Source organism: Brachyhypopomus gauderio, chromosome 1 (assembly GCF_052324685.1).
Source record: "Brachyhypopomus gauderio isolate BG-103 chromosome 1, BGAUD_0.2, whole genome shotgun sequence".
NCBI lineage: Eukaryota > Metazoa > Chordata > Actinopteri > Gymnotiformes > Hypopomidae > Brachyhypopomus > Brachyhypopomus gauderio.
Window position 1 is genome coordinate 17,023,176 of NC_135211.1, and position 15,000 is coordinate 17,038,175.

The 15,000-nt window shown below is 42.0% G+C and overlaps 2 long non-coding RNA genes across 5 annotated transcripts in view; both read right to left on the reverse strand.

Moving 5' to 3' along the window:
* Nucleotides 1-1,070: 1,070 nt before the first annotated feature.
* LOC143526833 (uncharacterized) overlaps nt 1,071-15,000 on the reverse strand; it is a 37,539-nt gene continuing 23,609 nt past the window's right edge. Inside the window, exons 5-6 of one of the 2 annotated variants that reach the window (XR_013133967.1) lie at nt 14,076-14,636; nt 1,071-1,337 (exon numbers count right to left, since the gene is read on the reverse strand). This is a non-coding gene — a long non-coding RNA (uncharacterized LOC143526833). Of the gene's footprint in view, nt 1,338-12,637; nt 14,637-15,000 lie in introns of those variants that run through there. The other variant, XR_013133966.1, reaches the window with a different exon arrangement.
* On the reverse strand, nt 2,180-8,932 carry LOC143526822 (uncharacterized). 3 transcript variants are annotated; one of them, XR_013133962.1, is made up of 4 exons: nt 6,038-8,932; nt 5,030-5,140; nt 3,950-3,995; nt 2,180-3,561 (listed from the first exon to the last, which is right to left on the reverse strand). It is a non-coding gene; the product is annotated as an uncharacterized LOC143526822 (long non-coding RNA). The 3 variants fall into 3 exon arrangements; XR_013133965.1 differs by having other exon boundaries at nt 6,034-8,932; XR_013133964.1 differs by lacking the exon at nt 6,038-8,932 and having other exon boundaries at nt 5,030-5,569.

The following is a 15,000-nucleotide window of genomic DNA, read 5'->3' on the forward strand; positions in this document are numbered from 1 at the left end:
AGATCCTGAAATAAACAGGTTGGCAGTCTTTCCACTGAGACAAAGCATGACACAACCTTTGAAAGAAGCTGCAAAGACCCTTAACCATCAGCAAATGACCTAAAGTATTTGCTATGGTGTGTCAGTAAGCAATATGAAACATGATGTATTCAAATGCACAAAGGCTTCAGAAGGCTGAATTCATTCCACAGTCAAATTCAGAAATAATATACAGTCATTGTTATTCCTGGTTATGGCCCATAGAATAGATCAGTAGCAGTTAGCACAGATGCATTACTCATGACGAATGAGCAGTCATGGGAATATACAAACTGAGACAGAGAAAGAGTGAGAGAGAAAGAGAGAGAGAGAGGGGGGAGCCCTAAAGAGCTACTCCTTCAGTCTCTGTATTGTTCAGAAAAGTTTTATTTTCAAAACTTCATATTATTCCTTTATATATTTTAATTCAGGTCGATTCTTATTATAATGTAAACAATGTGATATACAAACTGCTGCTGAATTAAATTAATGGAAAAGAACTGAAAAGAAGTGAAATTAAATTAACTGAATTGAACTGAATTGAGTGGGGTGTCCTGGCTGTAAGCTGAGAAGTTAATGTGGAAGTAAAGTGTGTTAGTGGAGAAGCACTCCTGTCTGTACTCCACTCCTGTCTGTACTCCACTCCTGTCTGTACTCCACTCCCGTCTGTACTCCACTCCTGTCTGTACTCCACTCCTGTCTGTACTCCACTCCTGTCTGTACTCCACTCCCGTCTGTACTCCACTCCTGTCTGTACTCCACTCCTGTCTGTACTTCACTCCTGTCTGTACTCCACTCCTGTCTGTACTTCACTCCCGACTGTACTCCACTCCTGTCTGTACTTCACTCCTGTCTGTACTCCACTCCTGTCTGTACTTCACTCCCGACTGTACTCCACTCCTGTGGAACGGGTGTATGAGTGTAGTTGTCAAATCACCATATGAGACTGAATTAATGGAGATGAACTTTAATAGGAATGTGTGCGCTTGGAAACATTACTACTGACAGCACACACACACACACACACACACACACACATCCACTCACTGTCATGCTCATACCGTATGCTCACAAACGCAAACACACACATGCTTTGTCCAGACGAGGACACACTTCCTCCTCCATCTCTAACTGCCTGATGGGTGATGCTGAAGAGTTGGTTCAGGGACCTGGAGTTTGCTCAGACTGCTCGTCCAAGGCCACAGTGTAGCCGAGGAAAACACACACACACACACACACACACATACACAAACACACACACACAGACACGCCTTGGCAACGGAATCTCTTCTTCTCACTGTATACTGGCAGCTCTCTCGCTAATGACAAGAGAGGGAGGGAGAGACAGGCAGAAAGAGACAGACAGAAAGAAAGACAGAGGGACAGACAAGAGGGTGAAGGGGCAAACAGGACATACAAGTCTATTTAGCAGCAATTCTGATAATTGCCGGGGCCAGACTGAGCAGAGGGAATACACAGATCTGATTAGGATGGCTTGTGTGTGATTAAATATTAATCTACAGCATGCCCAGGTCACTCCAGCAGCACCCGTCCCTCCCAGCTTCTTACAGACTTATGCATTAAACGATTTACACAGGCTAAACTCATAGAGCCTAATAATATTGGAGGTTCTAGTCAGATCAGGGATCTTCCTAGAACCAAAGCTACTTACAACAAACACAGTCAAAAATAGCCATGGTGATTTATCTCACGCGATGACAGGCCTGTTATGTTCAAGAATATGACTGCATAAACTTTGGACCATTAAATGCACAGTAACAATATGAGTACACAGAAACCTGTAAAATTTCACCTTCACTCTTTAACCTGGAATTCTCCAGAGGTTCACTCTCCTTTACTTAAACTTTCTCCAAAGATAAAGTAACAATAGTAAAAGTAATAGTAATAATAATAATAATAATAATATGCATTAATATGAATGATATATGTATTTTTTTATTTTGTTGGTAGGTTTGCATTTTGACTTTGAGGCTGTACATATCACTCCACTAGAGTTCTAATTTACAGACAGAAAAATATTCCAACATCTAAATAATAAAATCTAAATTACTTGAAAATGGGTTTATTTTCATTTTCAGCATTTTTGCAGATAAACATTATAGTGTTAAAAACATTAAAGTTAAAATCAAGTTCCCTAAAACATGGACATTACGGCTGTATATACAAAAAGTTAAAGGAAAAGAATACGATTAATCAACACAAACATACAGACATGTTTTTAATAGGGGTCAAAGAACCTTCATTAATTTGTGCCACAACTATGAAGTATTCAATTATCTTTCAATTTACCATTAAAGTCAAATTTACATTAAATTTATATGCAATTAATTAGAGTTCGATTAAACCTCCATTAAATATGCAAGAGTCAATATCTGCTCAGATCAGTGTTTTCTGATCAAATAGGATAATGAACTAATTAATAGCAGTGTGCATCAAATTATACACTAGACATAAAAAATGGCTTTGTCTCAACTCAGCAAGAAGTACAGGTGCCACAGGTTCCTAATGGGATTAGAATGACAATAAATCAACCCAAACACTAAGAATTTAATAACACAAAACACACCATGGGAATCATTGGATTATTCCACTAGATTATAAATCCTCTCTCCTCCTAGCATAAACCAACAGTGTAGACCAGATTAACCAAAACCAAGCTACTTTAATCTACAAAGTATATTAAATTAGTGTATACACACACACACACACATTTTGTCATTTCAATATATATATATTGTTCAATATATATAACTCTTATCGAACAATCATAATCCTATTGGAAAGCATATTGTTAAGCCTGAAGGGTGTTAGTGGGAACAGATGTTAAGTAAATGGCTTCACATGTAGGGTTTAGTTTGTGTTCTGCGATGTCTGTCATGCTGTGTTAAAACCAGAGGAGACCTGAATACATCAGGACAACAGTATGAACGTCTGGTAATGGTGATGAAGTAGCAATGTTTCAACTGAAGTACTTGTGATTAATGTAATTACTGAATTACATTATTTTAAAAACAGGTTATAGTCCCGACACTTTCATTAGCAAAACTCAATAACATTTCTGCACATTAACAAATAAATTCATTTAATAAAATGTTAAGGCAATTTTTCTGGAGAACTGGAGTTACTTTGTCCACTTCTTACTGTTCAGCACTAAGACTTAACCACCTTCAGTGTAATTGATTAATAATTTAATCAAAATTTTCTGCATCAAAGCTCCTTTAAAGTAATGCTGGAAATGGAATTGTGATGGATAATAAATGTAATGAGTAAAGTTAAAACTTCACCTTTAATCTTTTTCTGTTGGGTACATTTTAAAAAGTGTAATGAAGGCCATTGGTCTCTTCAGCAGCCAATATCACATAACGACATCACTTCCTCTTTGACTTGCACTGTCTACAGAGCTTATTGTAATAACGACATCACTTCCTTTTTGACTTGCACTGTCTACAGAGCTTATTGTAATCCCCTACAGGTAAACAGCCCCCATCCTGCATCTTCATCTCACCTTCACCCTGTTTCCACCTAGTCAGACAGGGACACATATGGATGTAGAGCTCAGAACACATTCCATGTCATACCAAATCTAGTTTGAAGCACTTTGAAAAACAAAGTCCACTAATAAGAGATTAACCCGAATGACTGCAGCACGCTGACAAAACACACCCAACCCGGCTGAGCCCAGTACAGAATCTCTGCATCACTGCCACAACAGAATACATGCAAATACTATAAATCTGAGTTGGGCATCAACTGACATTATTTGACATTAAACCTGGAATGTTAGCTCCTCAAACATATATCGTTAGATATTTAAAGGGTTATTCAGTTTCACAAAATGGCAGAATTAAATGGGGATACACTTAAATACACTCATTTAAAAAGCACTTAAAACATTTTAGTAGTCACATACCCAGTGTAATGTATATGGCGGGAGGTCACATATTCAAAATGTGGGACTGAAAGACAGCAAAATCCACACAAACAGAGAGAGAGAGAGAGAGAAAGAGAGAGAGAGAGAGAGAGAGAGAGAGAGAGAGAGAGAGAGAGAAATGCTATTAAGCTATCTGCCATATTGCCCATGGTGAAAGAGGTTAAACATATCCACTCTTCAACAGTATATCCAGTATGGATTTTGACTGTTTGTTGTTATGATGAACGGGGTACACAGGCACAGCATGACCAACAGGCCACTGACTACCAGCATCACAGCGGCAACAAAGATCCATGAAGATCAAGGTTCCCCCTGCAGACTTGTATTTAACTCTGTTTAACAAATACCAACAAATCACAGCACATTGATTATGTGGGTTTAAAAGTTCTGATTTTAGGGGTTCTGTACTGTTTAACACAAACATTGGGGGCTGCTGATATTTACGGACACAGAAATTGTGAATCATGTTCACAAACTTGAATCAGGTGTTACCCTATCACTCATAATTCAATAACATTCATAATAATATTTTGTTCATTATTAATAAACATTTATTCATCAAATTATAATTTTTTTATTATTTTAAATAGAAATTAAGTAAGCATTATTTTGTGATAATTTATTATTTAATTTGTAAATGTAAAATGTACTTCTCCTACACAGAAAATGTCTCTTTATAACTTTAAATGACAATATAGAAAAATAAGAATATGTAAAACATAGGAATGAGTTTATTTAAGCTAATTAGAAATTAGAAACATTTGAGTAAATATAAGGGATATTGCAGTTCTCTCCAATATCCCCATTTGCAGGTCTAATATCACTCAGACAGTGACTGCTGCTTGTGTGTCTGTGTCAGAGCAGATAAGCTGTTCATCCCCAACATATAGCCAAGAGCTCTATTCGTATCAGGGTCAGAGGTCACTCAAGCAGCTCCTCTGGCTCTCTTCATCCCTACTCTTCCTCCGTCGGCCAATAGGATTACTCTGACAACAAGTGAGTTCTCCCAGATTTAGTATGCCGCTGGAATTTGATACATGAGTTAATTTAGATAGAAACCTCATGACAGATGGCTTGTGACATCCTACTCCAAACAGATCCCACTCCAAACAGATCCCTCTCCAAACAGATCCCACTCCAAACAGATCCCACTCCAGTGGACTGAACTATCTGTGTGTGTGATATGGAAAAATGACAAAAACGAGAGTGACTGTCAAAAGAGCTAACGCACCTGAACACACACACACACACACACACACACACACACACACACACACACACACATTACACTGTGTACACCGTAAAAATATAGACCAATCACATTTGGAAATCTCCTTCAATTAACCTCTGGAAAAGAGGGGCAGATATTGTTTACCAGTCTCCATAATACAATTAATATATTTATGGCAGTGTGATCTGCCCTTGTGACAGGTTTGCTGACACTAACAAGGCAGCATACAGCTGTGTCCCCAGCGAGGTGAAAATCACAATACTTTAATATGTCTTGGATGAGCAAAGTCCTGCACGCCACACTACGACTGCTTCCTCCTGGACAAGACACAACTGATGGGGCAGTTCAGGACAAGTTCTCTGGCTTCTTTAGAGTGGCAATAAACACACAACAAATACCACATATCTATATTATGGTACCACACAGTATGTCATAAAAGTTCCACTGCACCTATATATATATATATATATATATATATATATATATATATATATATATATATATATATATATATATAATATGTGTGTGTGTGTGTGTGTGTGTATGTTTCTACTACACATATTAAGGAGGTGTCCTAAAGCAGCACACTATTCTATTATACATATATTGCATATGTAATACTAATGAATAATTATTAGAATTATTATATTATTATTAGATTAGGAAACCTAATAGATTATAAATGTATCATGTTGTTGTAATTGTATTATTCATATCAGGCCTTACGCACTTTATCACAACCACACACCCACAACCACACACACACTCACACATACACACCCACATACACACCCCCACACCGCTCCACTGAACATAAGCACGCTGCTCTTACTGACATTCCTAACGCCGTTGCTTGGGTCTAGGATCTCCCAGATCTCTCCTCACTGGATCTCCTCCTCAGGGGAGCCCGTCCTCCTCATCTCAGCCCCCCCACACGGCGTCTCCTCCAGGGCCGGGGTGACGGCCGCGCTGTGTGCGTGTGGCGTGGAGCACTGCTGCCTTCGTGAGCAGACGAGTGGCTGTCGTGGGAAGAGGCCTTTCCGCAGAGGTCTGAAACCCACCCCACACGCAACAAGTGGAGGCAGGCCTGCCCCACCCTGCACCACCCTGCTCCCACACCAGGGGACCTCCACTCACTTCACCACGCAGCTGCCAGGGCTCAGGAGCTGAGCCTTCCCTCCTTCCCTCCATCCATCACATCTTTTTTGGTTTTTGTTTTGTTTCGTTTTTTGAAGACTCACTACTGTTTGTGTGTGTGTGAGGAATTGTGAAGATCTCACGCCATGTTTCTGTTTCTGTTTTGTAGCTTCACTGATAAGATGCAGCAGCTCCACCTTCTGGTGGAGAGAGAGAGAGAGAGAGAGAGAGAGAGAGAGAGAATGAGAGAAAGAGGGAACGAGAGAGGGAGCGATAGAAAACATGAGAACGTGAGGGTGTCGAGTCTTTTAGGCTTGAGTAAATAAGTGTGCGGCAGCAACAGTGAGGAGGGAAGAGGAGGGTGTAGAGAGATCGGGAGCACGGAGTCGACTCTCGACGTTTACCTCACTGAACCAGACACTCCACACACTGAGCCTACAATTATACATTCAAACTGCAGCTGCAGCTCTTCATACCACTGTACATGGAGTTCTCTCTCCCTCCATCTCTTTCTCTCCCTCCCTCCCTCTCTCTCTCCCTCTCGTCCAGCTGGAGGGGAGCTTGGAAGGCCATAAACAGTAATCCATAAGTCTCACCCCCCATTTCCTTCTGAGGAGCTCTTGCCCTGTAATAATGACTTAATCAGCCTGATTGCACATTCATCACTGTGTGTGTCTGTATGTGTGTGTGTGTGTGTGTGTGTGTGTGTGTGTTTTACTTGGGAAATGAAATATTTGAGGGTCTCTTCTTTCAGTCCAACAGAGGACAGTGGAGTCCGTGCAGCTGCGTAAACATGGGCACAGTGTGAACAGGTACAGAAGTGATTCTGAGCTCTGCTCTGGAGGATGACAATTACAGCATACACGCAAAAGGGAGTTGGAGAAAATATTAAAATTGTGAATGATTAATTAATCATTGAAAATACACCCATAACGAGGTTGCCTGTAATGGTGTTGCCATGGTTAACCGGTAAATATGGAGTCTGCAAGGGAGCTGCGTTCTAAATTTGTCTGGATTTAGGAATATGTAATTTGTGAACCTATCCAAATGAATTTCTGCACATCAGGAAGTAATGAAAGTGAGCAGAAAAGTATGTAGCATGTGGTGAAGCAATGCTTCCATTTTACACGTGAAGGATATGTGTGTGTATGTGTGTGTGTGTGTGTGTGTGTGTGAAATACAGAGAAATACATGTTTGAATGAATGAATGAATGAATAACACACTATGAAGTGAGACTGTCTCACTGTGTACTATGTGCACACTTGTGTATTCCTGCACACTCAGATGTGTTTCCTGTCTGTTTATACACTTCAAAGAAGTTCACGGCCAGAGCTGAACTCAAAGCCCTCACCTGCAGAATGTCCTAAAAAGAATACAATTATGGAAAACCATAGAAATCAATAGCATGGCTGAAAACAATCTGGGAAGTGTGGAGGGCTCATGTCTGTGAAGTGTGGAGGTCTCTACATTGAGGAAAATGGAGGAACACAGAGGAACACGGAGGAACACAGAGGAACACAGAGGGACACGGAGGAACACGGAGGGACACAGAGGAACATGGAGGAACACAGAGGAACATGGAGGAACCCACTCCTAACAACTCTTTATGTCTCCAGAGATACCAGGTTCATTTATTTAAAGAAACCTTATACCAGTCATGCACCTCCTGAAGATTTTGTTCATTTTTTCAGTTAAAATAGAAGTTCTATCCTATCGACATCAACAGTCATCAGTGAATGTGCTTGTATCTGCAGGTGTGGACTAAAGAGGACTTAACAGTACAGGAAGCTAAACCTCTGTCGGTTTCATCATGCAATTATCTGACTGCAGTGAAGGCGTAGGCTCATAGGCATCCTGGAGTAAAAACAATGTCACGACATAAACAACCCAGGGAATAAAATCACTTTTCAGACTCCCACCTCTGTAACTCAACCTCATACTATTTCTGAGAATGCGGAGTGGTTCTCAGCCATGTGTTGACACAGTCGCACCTTGGCTAAATATATTAGAGGCATTTATGTGCATTAACAAGGCGATGGAGAAAGGTGTTGTTGGTGGGTGGATACACATTCTACATGATGAAGGATGTTGCCTGCCCTGCAGATACACCTGTTCCTGGCTTTTCTTGAAGTCAAAGGAGACAATACAAGTGCTCACTGAGGCAAACGGCACAACAGGGGATTAATTCAGAGCCACAATTGTCACTGGCTAGCAAAAATATTATGCGGGAATTATAAGTAAAATATGTAAATGAATAAAATCTGAAACAAAAGAGAGAAAATAGTCACTGTCACTGTCAATATGAATTGCTGTGTGTGTCTTGGTAAATAATGTAGCGTACACAGCAAAATCGCCATCAATGAATTAACACATGCACCGATATCAACGTGTCTAGTCTTAATTTAGAGCTGGGGATTGCAAAGCATATATCAAAAAAGTATCGGATGAGCACAGATTCACCCACGGAACAGTGTTTATCTGAACATTAACACAAAGGGACGAAGATCCTCAGTGAAACAGGCATGCATCTGCACTTAAGGGCGGAGAAAATCAAGAATGATTGACCTTTCCTCATCTTGTCCTACGTTCTGCTTACTTCAACCCGTCCTGCCATAGATTGGTTGGCTTTAATCATCATCTATTGAAGCCAACCCCCCCCCCCCCCCCAAAGCTCTTTCCTCAACTCCCCCGTCAGCATTAACACTCACATATTGTTTCAATAAGTGTGAATTGATTTATATCAGTTGTGAAGGGAGGTGCAGACATGGGGAGGAGTGAATGAGAGAGAGAGAGAGAGAGAGAGAGAGAGTTAACTGGAGCCCAAGGGTGGCTGGAATCAGTGTGGTGATGAGGGGATTGAGGGGTGGAGGGAGAGGTGAAGGCCAATGGTGAGGTGGTGTTGGAGTGGCTGATCAGTGAACAGGTTCAGCCTGTCTATGTAAGTGCATTCGTCATGATGGAGAAAGACAAACCTTTATCCCAGCACAGTTGTGTTGTGAAAGTCTTATGAGAGAGAGTTCAAAGCTCGCAAGTCCTTGTGGCCTGCAGTGTGAGGATGTTCAGTAGTTGCGTTCCCACACAAAAACGCAGCAAAATCTTAGACTACAAGTCAACGTACTTCCTGAACTTTACACATTTATGAACCTGGGCAAACGAATGCACGGAGTGACAACAGTAAGGTCCTCCACGCCACCTCCGTCTGACCCGCTCTGCCCTTTCCACTCACCCTCCATTAATATGCTGATGTCATTATGCAGCTTACAGTGCCACTTTAACAGAGGTGGGAGGGAAAGACAGCCTAGCAGAGGTCAGAGGTCAGAGCACTCTTCTCTTCTGCTTTCATTAGTGTTTTTTGTTGTTCCCTCCTTTGGCTTTATTCATTGTCATCTGATTTGATGCCTTATTCCCCTCATCACCTCGTCTCTCTTCCAGCATCAGGCAGGTTTCTCTCAAACACGCTCTCTCCCTCTCTCTGCTTCCTGGTACTGTACGCGGGTAAGGCTCTCTAAGGAACGTTTGAATCCATATTAATTTCCTCTTGAGCTGTTATGCACCTGTGTATGAACTGCAGTGTTTCACTTTTAATCTGTCAGTAATTTAGTAATGTGTAAACTAATTATGCCTCACATATTAAAGTAATTGGTTTGGAGAGCTGTAAAAAAAATCAATGTGTTTACACAGAATGCATTAAACTGAATTGAATCATTATAACCATGTGTCAAACTCTCATTATGTTATGAAGGTAAAAAGTGGATGTCAGCCACAGGTCAATAGACCATCCCCTTGGCTCCATAAAAATCTATGCAGCTCTACTTAATAATGTGTAGCCTGCTGGCAGACTCACAAACCCAGAAGATCATAACACTGCTCTCAGGAGCAGAAAGAGTATTGACATTGTTTCACATGAAAAGCGATTCTGAAGTCTGATCTGCCGTTTAGGATTAGTAGAGCTCATGACATCATTAAAATTATTCCAACTGAGCTCCCATAGCCACAAACACCACACATACACACACACACACACACACACACACACACACACACACACACACACACACACACACACACACACACACACCACTCTGGAACTCCTTACCCTGGAAGATTATCCGCAATATGATCAATATGGAGCAACAGCCAATCAGAGAACTTCAGATGTTAAACAGAAAAAAGAAACAACTGTTATTCTCCAAGGGGATAATAAATAGAGAGAGAGAGAGAGAGAGAGAGAGAGAGAGGGAAAGAGGGAGGAGTCAGCCTCACATCAAGCAGGACTTGATGTGGGAGCGCTACACAAATAGAAATGTTAGACAAGGAAATCACATTCATGTCAGCTAACTCAAACCCAAACCTCTCAAACTGCACATTCAGCATTGTTAGCAATTTGAAACAGAGCACATTGTTTTAAAATTGGTCTTCACCTACGCTTTTATCTGTGATTAGGCACTTTGTTGTCAGGAAATCACCATATTAATCAAATTCACAGAAACTGCCTCATTGTCTTAGAAATGTTAACACCGCTAACATTCAAAATGGGCAACTCAATTTAAATTTACTCAATTTATTATTCTATAGATATATTCATGGAAAAAAACATATCTGATCTAACACATGGGGAAAAAACAGCTTATACTTATTACAAGACTTGTAGTAAGTTAAGGAGTGGCTAGCAACAGGCAACAGTACTGTACTTGACATTGTGACTCTGGTAACCATTATAGCTGTCGAGGTTTATGATTGATAACCTTTGTTTACAGTGTTTAAAAAAGGAGACAGATTTCAAAACATCATTTCACTGCAAACATAAATAACCCAGGGCCTAAATTGAACCCGGATCTGTGCGCAATCGTTAAATGCTCGCCCCGAAGAAGGTTCCGACAATTAAATAACAATAACAGTTTCCATCTATGGCATGAAATGATGTCCGTTCGAAAGCCCCTCTCATACGTCTTGAGCTGACAGCTAGCCGCTCGCCGGAAGAGAGTCGTGCACTCGTGCACCGGAGCGCCGGTCCTCATCTGCGCGTGATTGCTGTTTAAGAGCAGCAGGCCGCAGTGCGAGCCACCGGACCCAAATAACGCGCGTGGGTGGGAGAACCGCGCATTCCACCGGCGGAACGGCTAACGTGCAGGAACGGCGAGATGAAAGATAGACTGTATTTATTTGGATTTGTAAGTTTAATGCTGGGCGTTTTCCTTTTGCTATTTTTGTGTTTAATGCTAAGTAGGTTTTTAGGTGTTTACTCAATAAGACAACAAATCAAACTTTTTTTTTTTTTTTTAACAAAGTAGAGACAGTCTGTCTGTCTCTACTGGGGCTGTAGTTGATCTTGGCAGGAGTGTCCCGTCACTAGGAGTCGATGGAGAGTAGTGTTGCACTCTGGAGGTGGTAGGCAGGGACTGGAGTCTGGAGCAGACTATCAAGACCCACTCTGTCTGCCCATTAAGGCCTGCAGATATGGATTTGAACCTGCAGTGGGAACCCAGCCACAGATGCTTGGGGGCTTCAGATGGGAAGCACAGTGGGGAACGTGGGTAAGTGAGGATGAGCAATAGTGCGCGCACACTCGCACACGTTAGTCTGTAGCCTATCGCTTCTTCTTGATCTCTTCATTACTCTCATTCATTCTCATCCTTTTAGTGATCGTTTTGTCCTCTCATCCTCCCTTCTCTTTTTAAGTTTTCCCTTTGTTCCCGTGGTTATGGTGCAGGCAGCCAAACACACACCACTAATGCGCCTTTTCATTAATTATGGATGCAATTTTTTGCCCTTGTCCAGCGCTCGTTTATTCAGACGGAGACAGGCGGCAACAGTCATGGAGCAGGGGTGAGACAGGGAGAGAGAGAGAGAGAGAGAGAGAGAGAGAGAGAGGAGGGAGTGAGCAGCCTCATCTTTTCCACTTTCATAGCTCAGCGTACATTATTCAGGTGAGCGTGACACGTTGTAAATACACAAAGCCCATCTGCTTTGACAAATCATCCCTAATGAATGGACCTACCTGGGGAAGATGGCAGCCGTGGCCCGTCCCCATCTGGCTGGATGAGCAGACGTGACCTGCTGAACCCACACTGCTCCTTTTAAAGCTAGCCAAGCTGGGAACCAGCACAACTAGGGCTCTGGTCAGACTGGGAAATAGAGCACTGGCCTAGAGGGTTAGCACTCTCTTGCATGCAGTCTCTCTCTCTCTCTCTCTTTCTCTCTCTATTTGTCTCTCTCTCTCTCTCTCTCTCTCTCTTTCTCTCTCTCTCTCCCTCCCTCTTCTCCCTCTGTGTCTCTCCCCCTCTCTCTTTTTCCTCTCTCTCCCTCCTCTGTTTAACAGATTTGATTGCATAGGGGTCTGGGTCTGGGTATTTACAGGCTTTGAAGTGCTGTGGTCAGCATGCTCTCAGCAGTGTGTTCACACATCCCAGCTCCCTACAGATCTCATCCACTCCGCCTGGACAGATCAAACTAATTAAATGTACAGAGTTTATTTGGACATAACTGATAGTAAGTAAAAAGTGGTTTTGTTTTATTAATAGGCAACTCCTGGCATGAATCGTATCTTTATGTGACAGTATTGTACATCAGTACTGAGCACCCAATGAAAGGATCGCAGTTTAATGCACATCAGGAGACCTCCAGAACGTAGGTGTGTCTCGCCCCTTTAGAGGGTCGCTCAAGCACTCTAAATTGAGTCCTAGCACCACTAAAAATAAGAGTAAAAGTTGTAACGGTTTGTCTCTAATAAGTTGGAAACAAGTTAACACCATAGAAAATGTATGAATATTAAATTAAACAATTTAAATATTAAATTAAACATCTACAAAAAATTGCCTCGCAAATGGTATGATCCACTTCTTCTGTCCTACCACTGCTTTGCTCTCCACTGAGAGCGTCCGCACACGTTAGTTTGACTGTGGTGTAGTGGATACAGTAAGTAATGCAGATAATGATTCATTTATCGCTCTACACCAACATAACACAAACTTTAACAGCAGTCCTCTTTTTGTGGCACAGAACCACTGATCACTCGTGATGTTACTTATTCGTAGGTAGGACCGTGTCTGACATTTTTATCTAGCAAGCTAGTGTTGAGCTCTAGCACCCCCAGGGGAGTGCTCTGAGCACCCCGAGCTCTGGTCCTAGGTTTGCCCCGGGACAGAAAATACAGTTTGCTAGTATATCAGAATAGTATATCAGTGCAGTACATCAATCAACTGTAGTAATGCCGTATATTCTGTCTTGTTTAATATGTTAATTTCTTTATCAAAGCTTTTTCAATATAAATGTGAATATTTCTTTTGCCAAGAAAGCACCAATTGAACTGCAAACTACACAGGAAATGTGTATAGTTTTAGTGCTACAGTGGGATACAGTCTACAGCACAGGCGAGATGTATCTAATGCAGTACGGAAGAGACCAGAAAACTGAGATGATACTCAGCATGGTGGTGTCCACACACACCACTGTATGGTGTCTACACACACCACTGTATGGTGTTCACATACACCACTGTATAAGAGACAGGAAAACAGCAGTTATGCAATTATTCTTAATATCCATTTTGGATACTTACAACCACACATGCGCACACAGGCACACACATTAGCTCACACACTTGCACACACACACACACACACACACACACACACACACAAACCCCGACACACACATATACTCTCACACACATGTTTAAACACACACACACATATACACTCACACACACGTTTAAACACACACACACACACACACACCTGCACCTCCCTTGCAATTGTCAGCTGTCTTCAGATGTACAGTGCTAATAGGATTCTGGTTCACCGTGTGGGGCCCTGGAGGATCCTACATACAGTACTTATCCAGAACCTTAGAATGAGGCAGAACACCAACACAGTTTAAACAGCTTAACACACAAAGTGCACAGGAGAGACATGGGGGAGCAGAGGGGGGGGGGGGGTTTCAAGAGAGAAGGAGAAAGAGAGAGAGGTGGGAAGATGGAGAGAGAAAATGAGAGATATATAGAAGGAGAAAGAAGGGAGGGAAGCTTGTCAGATCAGGGGAGAACAAAGAGAGAGATGGGGAGAGAGACAGAGAAAGAGAGAGAGAGGATGAGAGTGAGAGAGAGAGAAAGAGAGAGAGGTAGAGAGACAGAGATGGGGGAGAGAGAGAGAGAGACAATCTGGAGACATTAATCAGAAGGACAGTATTAATCAGAGACAGTGGGTTGACCCAAACTTTGCTCAGAGCCCAAGAGCAGCTCACGTTACCCAGTTTTCCTATACTCACACAGAGTATGGAGCCATGCCCATCGATCCAGACTGAGAGAGAGAGAGAGAGAGAGAGAGAGAGAGAGAGAGAGTGTGCAAGGGAGAGATAGAGTGGGAAATGGAGAGAGAAAGAGAGGGGGGGGGACAAAGAGAGCGGTGAAATACATTCACATACGCCCACACACCCACACACCATTACCTCTGTGACTCTACAACTGTACCACTATTGATTGATGGACTTGAAGCTGTTAATATTATTTATGGAGGAGAGCTACACTGCTCTCCGCTTCCACCCTAGACCATAATAAGCCATAATTGATGGCACCAGAGACGCCACTGTCCCCCTCCCCCCATGCTGACCCTCCGGAACAGCGCGAGGAAGATGGATGGGCCCAACTGATGTTATGATTGATAT